Source organism: Tympanuchus pallidicinctus, unplaced genomic scaffold (assembly GCF_026119805.1).
Source record: "Tympanuchus pallidicinctus isolate F22 unplaced genomic scaffold, pur_lepc_1.0 scaffold12, whole genome shotgun sequence".
In the NCBI taxonomy this organism is placed as follows: Eukaryota; Metazoa; Chordata; class Aves; order Galliformes; family Phasianidae; genus Tympanuchus; species Tympanuchus pallidicinctus.
Genome location: NW_026294637.1, coordinates 15,190,488 through 15,203,401, shown reverse-complemented (window position 1 = coordinate 15,203,401; position 12,914 = coordinate 15,190,488). Strand labels below are relative to the sequence as shown.

Genomic DNA, 12,914 nt, shown 5'->3' with positions numbered 1-12,914 from the left:
TTAACTGTGGATTTTGAAACTTCAAGAGGCATTTTGAGTATGCAATTTATCTTATTACAAAATTTAACCTAATAGGATTGTGTCAAGCTCTCAGAATGACAAAAAACAGCAGGGCAGTTAGGCATATTGTCTCTGGGGATAAAAGAAACCAAAACTGTTTTGACATCTGTCTGAATCCTGTTGTTTTTTTTTCCACTATCGGATACTAAAGATGCTTTGTTTGGTGCTGTGGAGGGCGTGATATGAGCCAGTGACTGTATGGGGGGCTCCAGATCCACAAAAATCATAAGCTAGGTGTTTTAAAGCAAGATTTTACATTATTTGTTTATTAGCAGTGTATGGATTTGTGATACCTGAGATAACCTAAAGCGGCCCAATTTGAAGGGTAATATTCTGCAGCTCAACTGTCCTAGGTGAGGTGGGTATATGCTCGTGTTAGTGCTGTATTCGTGCCCTCGTGTCCTAGCCAGCAGAAGGAATGGCAGTGTAGAGGCTCCTGAGGAAGCTCTAAACAACCAGCTTTTCTCAGGGATGGCTGTTGCCCTTCTGCTATGAAGAGGGTGGCTTTCTGGCCATTGATAAACTGATCATTCCATGGTGGCTGATTTCAGTGTTGTTTGATTTCTCTCTTGTGGAAGCCTGTCTTCTGTCTTCCTGATATGCCTTTGAAAAGTGACTAGTGCTTGCATCTATACAAGGCTTTTTTTTCTTTTTTCTTTTTTAAACAAACAAAAGCCATGAATCTTACTTGTTCTTGATTTAATCTATTTCAATTATGTTTCAAGAAGGAATGTGGCTTGCTGCCTGCAGAACAGTCATAAAGCAGTGACTTGATGTGCAAGGGAGGTTTGGTCAGATGAGGGAAAGAGTGGATGGCTGGGTTTTGTTTGCAGGGATATACATAAAGTTAAGAGGAGATCTTGGCTGAATAAAGACAGGCTCTCTATGGGCAGGAAAAGACTCAGAAGGAAGAGTTCAAAGTGGAGACCTTCACAGAGAGGCAGGAGCTCTGATTCTCAGGATTCTTAGGGATGCAGCTATGCTCATAACAAGGTAATGCAAATATTTTATTTTTTTTACACCTGAGTGGAATTAACCCTATCCATTGTAAAATTAATGGATGCAGATGGCTAACTTCCCTGCTTCAAAGCTTTAACCAAAAGAAAACAAAAATGGGGAAAATGAAGAACTTTCAGCAGTGTTAACTCTGATTTGTTGTATTTTTACCTTAAATCTTACCTATTTAGGATTGTTTCCAGTATTCTGAGGGCTTGAGATTTAGATTCTGTTTAGACTTTTTTCATACTTGATGTAAATTTTAAATTTTCAGCTACTCGTGGACAGACGAGGTGCCGTTATATCAGAGATCACCAGGTGGCGCTGTTACACACAGACATCCAAAGTGTTTCTCTACTGTGCGAGCTGATGTTCAGTTATGGGAAGACACTTCATATTGTTCATTTTTTTTGCTGTGAAGTCTTGGGAACTTGAATACATGCTTAAAGCAGGGTCACTCTTTGTGAGCAGACACCAGTGAACCAGTTCACAGAAAAAAGTCTACACATACACACACCTGTATTGTAGAGCTAAAACCATATAAAGAAAATGAGTAGTAGCTTGTCAAAGTGCTGCACGTTAATATCTTTTTTTCCACAATAGAATTCTTAATATTTCCTCTGTGTTAAACAAGAGCTAGATGACTTACTGAATCTGTGTCACATCATTTTGGACTGAAGTAGTTTAAGCCTTTCTGTCTTTAATTTTTTTTAAAGGTCCTAAGAGTTCCACTTAGTTCCCACATTCATAGGAGTGAGACCAGACTGAGAGGTTTTGTTCCTCCTGCATGCACTTAGTGAAAAATTGGTGAAATTAAGCCAGGATAAATAACACATACATGCTTTATAGAGTCGTTAAGCATAGGAATAAAGTCTGTAACTCAGTCTTTTCCAAGGAATGTATTAAAAGTCAACATTGGACATAGTTAAATACAATATGTAGCTTCTGTGGAACGAAGGTTGATAATACCCATGATTTGGTAGCTGAGCTCCTCTGCTCAAGTGACTGAGAACAGCGTGCAATGCATGCTCATTTCTCCAGCTTTCTCACTGAAATTGCTGACAGAAACCTAGAGATTGTAATTTCCTTGTCACATCCTACTTTCTTTTCCAGATGCAGGTCGTTAGCACATGAAGACCCATATTGTGCTCAGCTCTTCTGTGTAGGTGCAAAAGAGAAGAATGGCACAGAGGATCCTATCTCCTCTTCCTTAGAAAACTAGGCAGGGACGAGGTTCACACTGCCTCTGCGAACATTTTCATTTTAAATTAACATATTTTCCCTATGAATAGCGTTCTGTGGCAGATAATTTTCTTAATAAGAATCAATTACCTGTTTCTTTTTTTCTCTTCTTTGAAAATCCAGTTGCATGGAGCAAGTCTCAGGGGAAATGTGAGATTATGTTTTTAAACCATTAATTTCTTCTGATTATCATACTGCTTTCCTCATGCTAATTGCTAAACCCTATGGGATCTCACTAACATGAGATACAGCCAAGAAGAGACAACAAAACCAGAAGTCAGCAGAGGTGGTGATTTTAAAATCCTCTCCTAGGTTCATGGCATAGCATTTAGAAATAGGAAGAAAAACCCAAAAACAGCAACTGATCTTTCTCTCTTCCTGATCAGTATTGTTCCCACAGTACTGGGGACATTTCACAGCATTGTGAATGTGTTTCATCTCCCACGTTTCATGTGTTCCAGATGAGATATGAAGCTTCTGTGCACTTCTCTAAAGAGACTGTTCCATTTACTTGTATAATTCATTGCGAGAGTCTTTGCTGATGTTCTCCCTTTCTTCATTACTGAGATGTAATTGTCAGTAATGTAACTGTACATACTGTAAGGAATTTCCTTTTCTCTGTGTGATATTTATATCTTCTTTTAGACCCCAAATCATGTTTTTTTCAACTCTTTTCAGCCATTATTTGCTATTGCAACTATTACACTGTATCCTATAAATGTTTTGCTACTCTTCGACTAATGAATCATGGTAACATATGAGTTGACCTCAATGGAAGACTTAGAGCTGGGCAAAACCTCACCATCTAAAAGTTTTGTTTAATAAAAAAAAAAAAAAAAACAAAAAAAAACATTCTCTGAAAATGCTTGCATTTCCTCCATATAATCAACTTTTATCTGTTGATGAAGAATGGGATACCCCCAAATTACAGACAGGGCAGTGATAGGTATATCTAGTACCTAATTGTTTTGTTGGAAATATTTCCATGTAACTGCCCACTGTTATGTGTTAGAGATAAACATGAAGGTTTAGAAAGACTGTCATTCATTCATTGCTGCTGCTACGTTATGCTTTGCTATTCCAATTGGCACCCTGAACAATCTTTGAAGATATGGATAGTGTTAGGTTCCAATCTTGCATGCTGTGACTCTCTCTTTTTTCTCTGCTCTCCTGCCCCTGTCTGTAACAGTATACCCATTTGTTTATAATAATAGCTTTTAAAGCTGTTTTTGCTTTATTAATGGGAAACATGCTCCAGTCTTTTGTAGAGGTCATCATGTGATTGTCTACCAAAAAGCAACTGAGAAAACAGAAGTTTCCCTATGACTTGCAGTGCTCCAAGCGGAGGATATTCGTGTAAAGAAGTGCAGGCTTGATGTAATGAAAGAGAGAGTATTCCTGCAGGATTTGTTCGTCAGGGAAGGGAACTCAGTGTCTGTTGCCAAGAAGCTGTCATACTTGCCTTAATTATGATTAACAACATACTCATGTACCTGAAAAGATTTTTTTTTCCTCATTGACTTTTGTAGAACGTCCATGTCATCGCTAAATATTATTTCACTGGCATCTGCCATTGTAGTTTTAGTGATAAGAGCTAATCTCTGGTGCATTATCCTTCTTCACAGAAAAATCACTTGCAATGCCTGCATCTGTTCCCTATTTCATACATCTTTTTCAGCAAATTTCTGTTTTGGCTGGCACCAAACTGCAGTTCTTGTATAGCTCTGGGAAGTTACGTAGTCTAACCCTGATAAGAAATGAAAAATTTCCTTGAACAGTGAAGAATGATGCTTCTGTTGTTCATGAGCAAGGTATTTACTACCTGCATTTAGCCACAGATTCCCAGATCCATCTTACGAGTTCATAATCTGTACTGATGAACTGTACAGTTGCAATTAATCCAAGAAGTTTTCATTGTAAAGGTTGTTATTCTACTTTTTTATTCTTGTTTATTGTTAGAGAAATATCAGTAATGTTTAGTATGTTGTTATTAATAAATCCAGTTAGCTTCATACGTTGTTTTCTTAGGTGCTTGCGTAGCAGGGCTATTAAAAGTTACGCTGTTTTTGTAGCAAAATGACTGTGCTCAGAAGCATTACAGGCTCTTATTGTACAATTACTCTGTGTTCTAGAAGTGACTGTAGTTTCTAGCATATTTTAAGTTAAATAAGCAGAAATCAGTAGAAACTAGTGGTAGAACATTCTAGGAGAAACTGTCAGGAATAAGGCAGTCAAATCTAAACCCATTCAGTATTCTTATTTATTTATTTTTAAACGCTATCCAGGCGTTTCTTCACTAATCTAATTTCTGCTTTCTCTGTCTCATCACCTAATTATATTGTACAGGTAGAGTTAATGGTCATAGTCCTCCAAAGTCAACAGTAGAGAACTCTGTCTCTTTCTTGTTAATTAGACGTTTAAGCTCTAATTGGCAGCAGTTAAGACAATCAGCTAGTGAGCATACATAGCATTCACTCATGGGGAATTGCAAAGGCAATTGATCTATCTAATCAATGGTTTGCACACCAGAAGCAATTACCTATTCACAGCTGAGTAACTCTGATTCCAAAGGACAACTGCTTTAGATATTCAGAGATGGCAGAGAAGGTGCAAAAGTGCACAGGTACCATTTGGGCATCTTGCTTGGTTTCAGTGGGAAAAATATATCCATGGGCTCATTTTTTATTTGGAGTGTATATCAATCATTCTCATTGGAAGTGGCTTTGTAAATTAATCTCAGTGAAAGAGGAAAATTAAAGAGGTGTTTCACAGAGAGTGCCAAGACAAGTCCTAGGAAACTTCCATTTGCGGGGGAGGGAATGAGAATGATTCATTGAGTATTAACAAGAGGGAATGAAACCAAGAGTAGAATATTTGGGAAAAGGAAGATTGTAAGAGGGAAATTCTGCAATTTTTTTTCCTTTGGAATTACTGGCTATTTGTTCATTCTTCAATAGTATTTAACAGATATTTCTGTCTTTTGCACTCAGTGATTTGGAAGCTAGACTTGCACAGCATTTATCTTTCACTATGAGTTACCTTGGAGCTAGTACATTATATAAAATGTTTTGCATTGTAATGACTCGTGCATATAAACTCTAGATGAGAAGCACAGTCAAACAGATCTGCCATGATATCCTGACAGAGCAGCAGATGTGGAGAAAGGTATGTTGTATGCATTCTTACTGGTTGATACTTCGCACACGTGTTGCGGAAGGGTTGAGCTGATTGACTCTGTCATCATGTTCCCTGTTGGAGCACTACAAGTTTTTCCCATCCTAGTTATAATTCTGAGACATTTTGCCCACTAAAGGTATAATTTGACTTATAGATGCTCAGGGTTGGGTTGGTGTACCTTAAGAGAAGTATACTGAATGCACTTGAAAATATCACAGTAAGGCATGCTATAGAACATGGGCTGCCAGCCCTGCTTCTTCTCCCTGAGCTACTGACCCACACGCCTCGTGAGCAACTGAGAAGGAAATGAAACCTTAGCTCATAAAACCTGTTGAAACCAGGGTATTTAATTGCATTAGATGTATACTGTAGAGCACTGTAAAAATTTACTGGGTAATTAGGTGATGTAAAAATACACTGGGTAGGGTGTGCTCTCATACTAGCAATACTAGCAGTGTTACACTGGTCTGAAGTTGGTTGACATAATTTAGACAAGGACAGATCAGTGGCAGATCTGACTTCTGCCAGTTGATTGCACCAGGAAGAGACTACATGTGAGCATGGGGAGAAAAATGAAAGCATAGTGCTGAGATTTTGCTTCAGTCCACAACAGTTGAATAAAATCGCTCAGAAATCATAGAGGAAATCTTAAGATGAGCGTATTTTACCTCTTTTAAATTTTAAGACAAAGAAATTTAATTTATGCAAAAAATGCTTCCTTTTTCACAGTGCAGTTTTTAATGTAAGGCAAAGTAATAAGAATATATAGAATATGAAGTGTATTAATAACAGAAATTTGTGTAAATTAATATGATTAGGTGATTAGATCAAGAGAACTACTTTGGATGGATTTAGTGCATCTATAGGATGAGACCAACAATTTTAAACCCCCAAAAACTTTCAGTTAATTTGGGACCCTAAAAGCTATTCATTTTGCATTGTTCTTCTTGCTGTCTGCTTGAATATTGGTCTATACATCATCAATTGTAATCATCTTCACGTGGCATTTCTGGAATGATACTAAAGGGGATGAAAGAAACTAACTGATAGTGAATTTAGCCCCTCTTCTCTTGAGTGAGCTTGATTAGGTTAAACATTTCTTTTTTTGAGTTGTATTTATTTACCATTTATATGTGCAGTTGGTAGCACAAACTCTGAGCTCTTTGCATAATGACTATATATATCATTATGCACCCCCTCAGCACAGTGCCATATATGTTGTCCTTGGAAGCAGAGTAGCTGTATTTTGGTAGCAAGATTAGGTGAGTGCGTAGATGTCTGCAAAATCTGTTCTTGTACGTGGTGGTTGTGATTGCCAAGCCCCAGGATATTATGGTGTTTCTCTAATTGGAGGTGTCCAACTGACGGCAGCAGTGAATGTCCTGAAAAGGAATTTTTAGCCTTCTCAGCTGTGAATATTTATGCTAGCAGTTGAGCTTAGTTCCAGGGACTAAGGCTGCAGAACTCATTCATTTTGTGTGTTTAAAGTTCAAGAGCAAGACGTAATTTGTCTTTTTCTAAGAAAACTAAATTTTGCAGTTCACCTTTTAGAATCTCAGTTGGTTGTGGCAAGAGAAGCAACACAACATATTACAGTGAAAGTGTTGGTTGTATATACACATCTCTACCCAAATCCGTCACTACAATCCAGTAAGCCACTGACTTTGTTATTACCCACTTGCAAATATGTCTGTCAGGTCCTGCACAGTTAGTTTTGGCTAATGTTTATTTTATACTATTGTTAGTGTTTAATAGTAGATTTGTGTTAATAGTAGATTCTAGTGGTTTCAGATGTACTGGCTATGCTTAGACTTGGGAATCTATTATTTTACCTTGGACTGTGACACTAAATTATAACAGGTATGAGTCATTCAACTTGTTCAGTGGTGGGCATTTACATGTGTAGACTATGATTTTATTTAATTTTTTAATACCCACTCAAAGCAAGGTAAATTTTTTTTCAAGTATTTAAGCATATTACTTTTATAGTAGTTTGTGTGATTCTGTGAATCAGGTTCTGAGCCTCCAAGAATTACAAACGTTGCATAGTATGGGCAAGTTATCCTATGGCTCTGGAAAAACCTGTGTGTATTTCACTATGTGAGTAAAGGCACTGTTTTTTTTGTACAATGATCACTGAAGTAGGTGGCTGAGCTGCAAGCCATTCAATTGCAAATAATTTCAACCACGCTTCTTAAGTAGCAGCTCAAGTGACCTTACCTGGTTTTTAGTAAGAAAGTAACTTGCAGCTACCATTTTTGTCCAAGCCAGCTGTCTTGAAAGACTGCTTGTGGCCCTATCATTGGCATTAGTCTCCATGTCCCTGACCCAAAGCCTTTTTTAAAGCTAATCTTCAGAGAAACCCATGCTACATTTAACTTCAGTATCTCTCCTGTGGGTCTCAAATCTAACCAGACACGGCCGATCTGAATATTTCCTGCATGTTAAACAGACCATTGTAAGCCTTTTCCTCCAGGCTAGATTGTTATAAATGCTGTTTATGATCCTGCTATGACAACTGTGAAGGACATGGCAAAGAATTTATCACAGGATTATTCATCCACCATCAGAATACCTAATAAGATTCTAAATGACCCAAGATGATAATAAGATCTAGCTTGTAGCAATAAGGTATTAATAAACTGCTTTTTTCAATAAGGAATTGTCTTGGCATCATTACCCTGACATATTTGTTTTCCTTATATTTTGCTGGCAAAGTAGCTCTGGTGCTTTATACAGCAAATTTATAAAAACCTGTGATGTATGAAAAATACACCACATATGAAGTGGAACCCATAGGTTAAAGTCAAGAGCATTCTGTTTGCCTATGCCATAGAGGACTAGACTTTCAAGTCATAGATCCTAATTTTTTCCATGCTGTTTCTCTTTGTATTTAAAAATTATATATAGAATAATGCATAGCCTAGTGCTGAATACAAGGCCATAATTCAAATGAAGGGATTTTGTCAAAATCATAAACCCAGGAAGTTCAGCTCAAATGATTAATGACTGATACTGGAACCCTGAAGTCATACTGAGCTGGAATTTCACCTGCAATCCTTATTTTTGCATCATCTCAAACTGAAAATACAGACTTCATGAGAAAAATAAATTATACACTGTTATAAAAAATTCTCGTGTTTGTTGGTAGTAAAACAAGTAAAAGATACAAAAACGTGCAGCCGGTCTGGTTAGAAAAATAGTTGATGTCAACAAAACGTGTTGCTCTGTTCTGCATGGCCCTCTGGTCACCTGGAATTGCTGTGCCTGGGAGCTTGCAGCTTCAGTTGCTTCTGTTGGTCCTAGAGGAAGGACTGGTGTTGACAAGAAAGGCCAGCAAGTGGGGAATTGCCAAGGAGGTGGGAGTTCACAGTGTAGAAAGGAACGGATTTGCAAAGCTACAGCTTTTCCTGTAAACCTGCTGAGCTTGGAAATAGACAGCTAGGTTACACTTCTAAAATGCAGAGCTGATACAGTTTTTCCAGTGTGAGTTTGCACTGCAAGATCTCACAGTCTCTTACAAGTTGTTTCTCCCTGCCCTTTATCACAGGGGAAAGTATGAAACAGTTGAATTGACTAACTCAGAGCTCTGACCTGGGGCAGTGACTGAATTTGTTATTTCTGGTTTCTGTCAGCTGCTATGACCATCAGTGTTCATGGTGTCCCAAGTGGTTCAATTTGAAAAGCCAAAGGTAGGAGTACATTTCATTCTTAAATTTCATCAAAAGTTTATTCAAGCTGGAGAGCGGTGAGACTTAAGTATGGAGAGCCTCAAAGTTTATTTAAATTTATTAGGCATAGGGAGATCTGGATTATTTCAGCTCCTTGCTTTCACTCATGCTGCTAGTTGGAGAAGTGGCTGCAGTAGCGTTTGCATTCAAATGAACTGATCACTTTGAAGAGTGGGTTCATGATAAAGAAAGCCAGCATGGGACACTAAAGACACAAAAGGCCTTCTGCTCCCTAACAGACTTCCTTGTGAACGTGGGAAGATTGCTCTGCCTTGTTTCTGCCTTGCTTCCTCATCTGCAAGAAAAGAAAAAAATCTTTCCTATCTCATGGGAATCCTGTGAAGACTGCTACCAAACACTTTGGTAATGGAAGTACTCAGATATTATTGGAATGGAGGCCATATGAAAACCTAACATAGATAAGGCCCAGCAGCCTGTACTGTATATTTGGCTTTCCTTTCCCGTGCAGCAAAAATATCACCGATGTTCTTACTTCCCTAATGGAAAATTAAGATAATGTATTCCTGAGAGTGCTGTGGGTGCAAAGTGAGCAGGTGCTGAAGTGTGCAAATGTGAAGCAAAGAGATAAATCTGAGTAGCTAGTTATGGGTAAAAATCAGCGAGATCAAATATTTTATCTTTTTTGTTGTTGTTTTTCTTTTCCCGATAGCTTCTGTTACTTCTTTAAGCAGCTATTCTATGGAACAGTTTGTTTCTGCTTCTGTAGAGAATACACAGCTCATTAAAATAGATTGGAAAGTAAGAAGCCGAAAGTGCTTCCTTCTCCTACTGATGGCTCGACGTGGAGTGTTGTTGAGGGCACTAAAATGAGAACACTAAATAGCAGTGGTGTTCATTTGCTACTATCATTTATTTTCCTCAACAAACTTAATATGCATTTAAACCAACACATTTTTACTATTTGCCCATGATTCATGTAAACTTTAACGTAATGTTCAGAGATTGGCACAGTTCTGGAGTGAGACTGGGGCAGTTTCTTTTTGTATTGTGTATGAATGACTTCCTGAGAAAAGTGCATAGCTGTCACAGTGCAGTCTGGCAAAATACCTCCCTGGGTTTGTTGCTTGCTTCTTGGAACATCCTTAATACGTAGTTGGAAGGGGAGGTTTTTGTGAAAGCAAATTGTGAGTGTGTGTGTGATCATCAGCCTTCTAGGAAATAGAAGTAGTTTTCCTTTCTAAATAGAAGTAGATGTTACACGAAGGCTACAGGGAGAGGAAAGCAAACTACCAAAGTGGCTAATTGCTAAAAGTGGGCTTAGATCAGCACATCGCAGTGGGCCCTTACTAAGAAACAGCATCTTGTCAGGCTGAATAACAACATAGGAGGTTAAGAGTCACAATTCATTTTTCTGTTTCATTTTGGGATACAAGAGCTGCAGGAGGAAAAAAAGCTAAGGCCATTCATATCTTGCTGTCTATCAGAATGCTGCTGTTCTACATTGTGTTGTGTGGAGATTAGAAGCATCTTTCCAAGTGCTACAGTCACGGGGCTGTTCCAGGGTTCCTCTGCACAGCAGCTGAGAGAAATGCCCACCAGCCAGAGCCAAGGGGCAGTTTGCTTTGGAGGTGGTGAGCTAAGAGGTCAGAACCCGACTGAAATACTTGAAATGGAGATGCAGAGCCTTTATTTTGGAATGGGCACATCTGAAAGATTTTGCAGGATTGCAATAAAACACAAAATTTTGTATGCTAGAAAAGAAATGTATTTTGGTTACTGGAGCCTTTTTTCCTTACTAGATTAGTTTTCTGCTAGTATGCATCTACATACTAGCATACTGTACCTGTGTCATTCTTAATTTTCTGTAGTGTGAGGTGTTTCTCCCTGTGATGCCATCACAATAGGGAAAAAAAGTTAAGAAAGGAGGTATATTGATTTTTAAATTACGGATAAATATTGATTTTTAAATTGTGGAGAAATATATATTGCTATAGTATCCAAAATCTGAGTGTGTCTGCTTTTTAGCTCAAGTAAGTTACAACCATATTGAGGGCAGATAGTAGGTACAAATCTGACAGAAAGCTAATGAGCTCTCCTGTGATTATCTCTAAGAACTATGACTCATTAAATCTCATTTCCTGAGAAAGTCCACACAGGGAAAAGAAATTGACTGGAATAAAGGTCTGAAAACCTAATTCGAACAAATTTATAGGTAGTCTTGTAGATGCTACGTAATAATCAGTGAAAACAGAGAAACCTTTTAATGAGATCTTTTGAAATGGTTAATGGTTTTTGTTGGTATTTTTTTGGGGGGGGGAGGAAGTCCATTTCAAATGCAGAGAAAATATCTGCGCTTCTCACAATTTGAACAGTCTGAAAAGTGCTCTTAAAAAATACTTATTTTAGATGTGTGATTACAGCTGAGACAACAAATAAGGACCTGTGCACAGTAGGATTTTCATTCAAAACTATGCTTAAAAATGAACCTCTCTGCTTTTTTACGGGTTGATTGCATTGATGCAGAATTTTCTACTTGTTATTTATGTCTTTTTTGTGGTATATTTTGCATATGCTGAGTAGAAAGGAAGTACCTCTCCCATTGCAGTGAGGAGACTTCCATCGACTTTAATGAGCTTTAGATCACCATTTAGTAACATAGCATTGCAAAAACTTTTTTTTTTTTTTAAAAACAATTCTTTCTTTGTAGAGATTGAGTGAAGGAAACTTCACACTATATTGTGAGTTAGCAGAATTTGGGTGGTGACAAAGCAAGAATTAGTGTGGTCTCCCAGTGCAATAAATAGATACCCATCATTGCCTGACCTGAATACAGCAATTGCCAGGTAGCTGAGGAATGTGGGACAGTTATTCACATTTGTAACCCTGAGCATGTGCTGAGGACTTCAGGCACTGAGCTGGCTTGCCTTGGTAACCAGGCTTTTCTCACTAATGGGAAGGACCTCACACTGGCTTCTGCAAGGAATTTTGAATAGTTTAAATTATGGATGTGTCTCTTACTTTAGAACAAGTTATAAATGCTAAGGAGCAGTGAGTTGTTAGCTTTTATGCTTTGTAATTTGTTTTTTCCAGCATCTCCTTTTCGCTGTATTTGTCAGGATCTTTTTTCTTCTTTTCCTTCACAATGAGGTAATGATATGGCCACTGGAATTAGTGAGGACTTAGATGGGCATTTGTATGAGAGCTGCTGAGTCCCGGCCTGCCCCACTGATGGAGCACCTGTGGAAAGGACCCGGTCAGCCCTGGGAGCACAGGTGAATGCAATGCAGCTGTGTGACCAGAAGGGGTGGAGCCTGGCTGCACCTCTCTTAGACCCTATTGAAGGGCTGACTGCCACTGGGGAAGGATCTCTTCCTGGAGATTCTCCTTGGTGAAGCTTTCTCTTGTGAACCTGGAATCTTCTGGTATGGGTGAGCAATTTTCTTCCCTTCCTTTATAGCACCTTTCTATTGTGCTGATCCTTCTGTCATCACACCTTTGTTGTAATGCCTTTCCTCTTGTCCTGATCTGTCTAATTGCTACAGCATTTACAGGGTGGTAGGAACAAAGAAACACTGATACTTCTTCCTGTTGTTTAGTCTGGGAAGAGGAGGCTGAGGGGACGGACCTTATAGCTCTCTTCAAACACCTGAAAGGTGATTGTGAAGAAAGCAGGGTTGGTCTCTTCTCACTGATAACAGGTGACAGGACAAGGGGAAATGGCCTCAAGTTGTGCCAGGGAAGGTGTAG

At 38.5% G+C, this 12,914-nt stretch overlaps 1 long non-coding RNA gene across 3 annotated transcripts in view; it reads left to right on the top strand.

Moving 5' to 3' along the window:
- LOC128075501 (uncharacterized) overlaps nucleotides 1–12,914 on the top strand; it is a 113,710-nt gene that overhangs the window by 52,844 nt on the left and 47,952 nt on the right. The window contains exon 1 of one of the 3 annotated variants that reach the window (XR_008203867.1): nucleotides 12,515–12,589. The exons of 1 other annotated variant lie outside the window; for it this stretch is intronic. This is a non-coding gene — a long non-coding RNA (uncharacterized LOC128075501). Of the gene's footprint in view, nucleotides 1–12,514; nucleotides 12,596–12,914 lie in introns of those variants that run through there. One more of the 3 variants, XR_008203866.1, reaches the window with a different exon arrangement.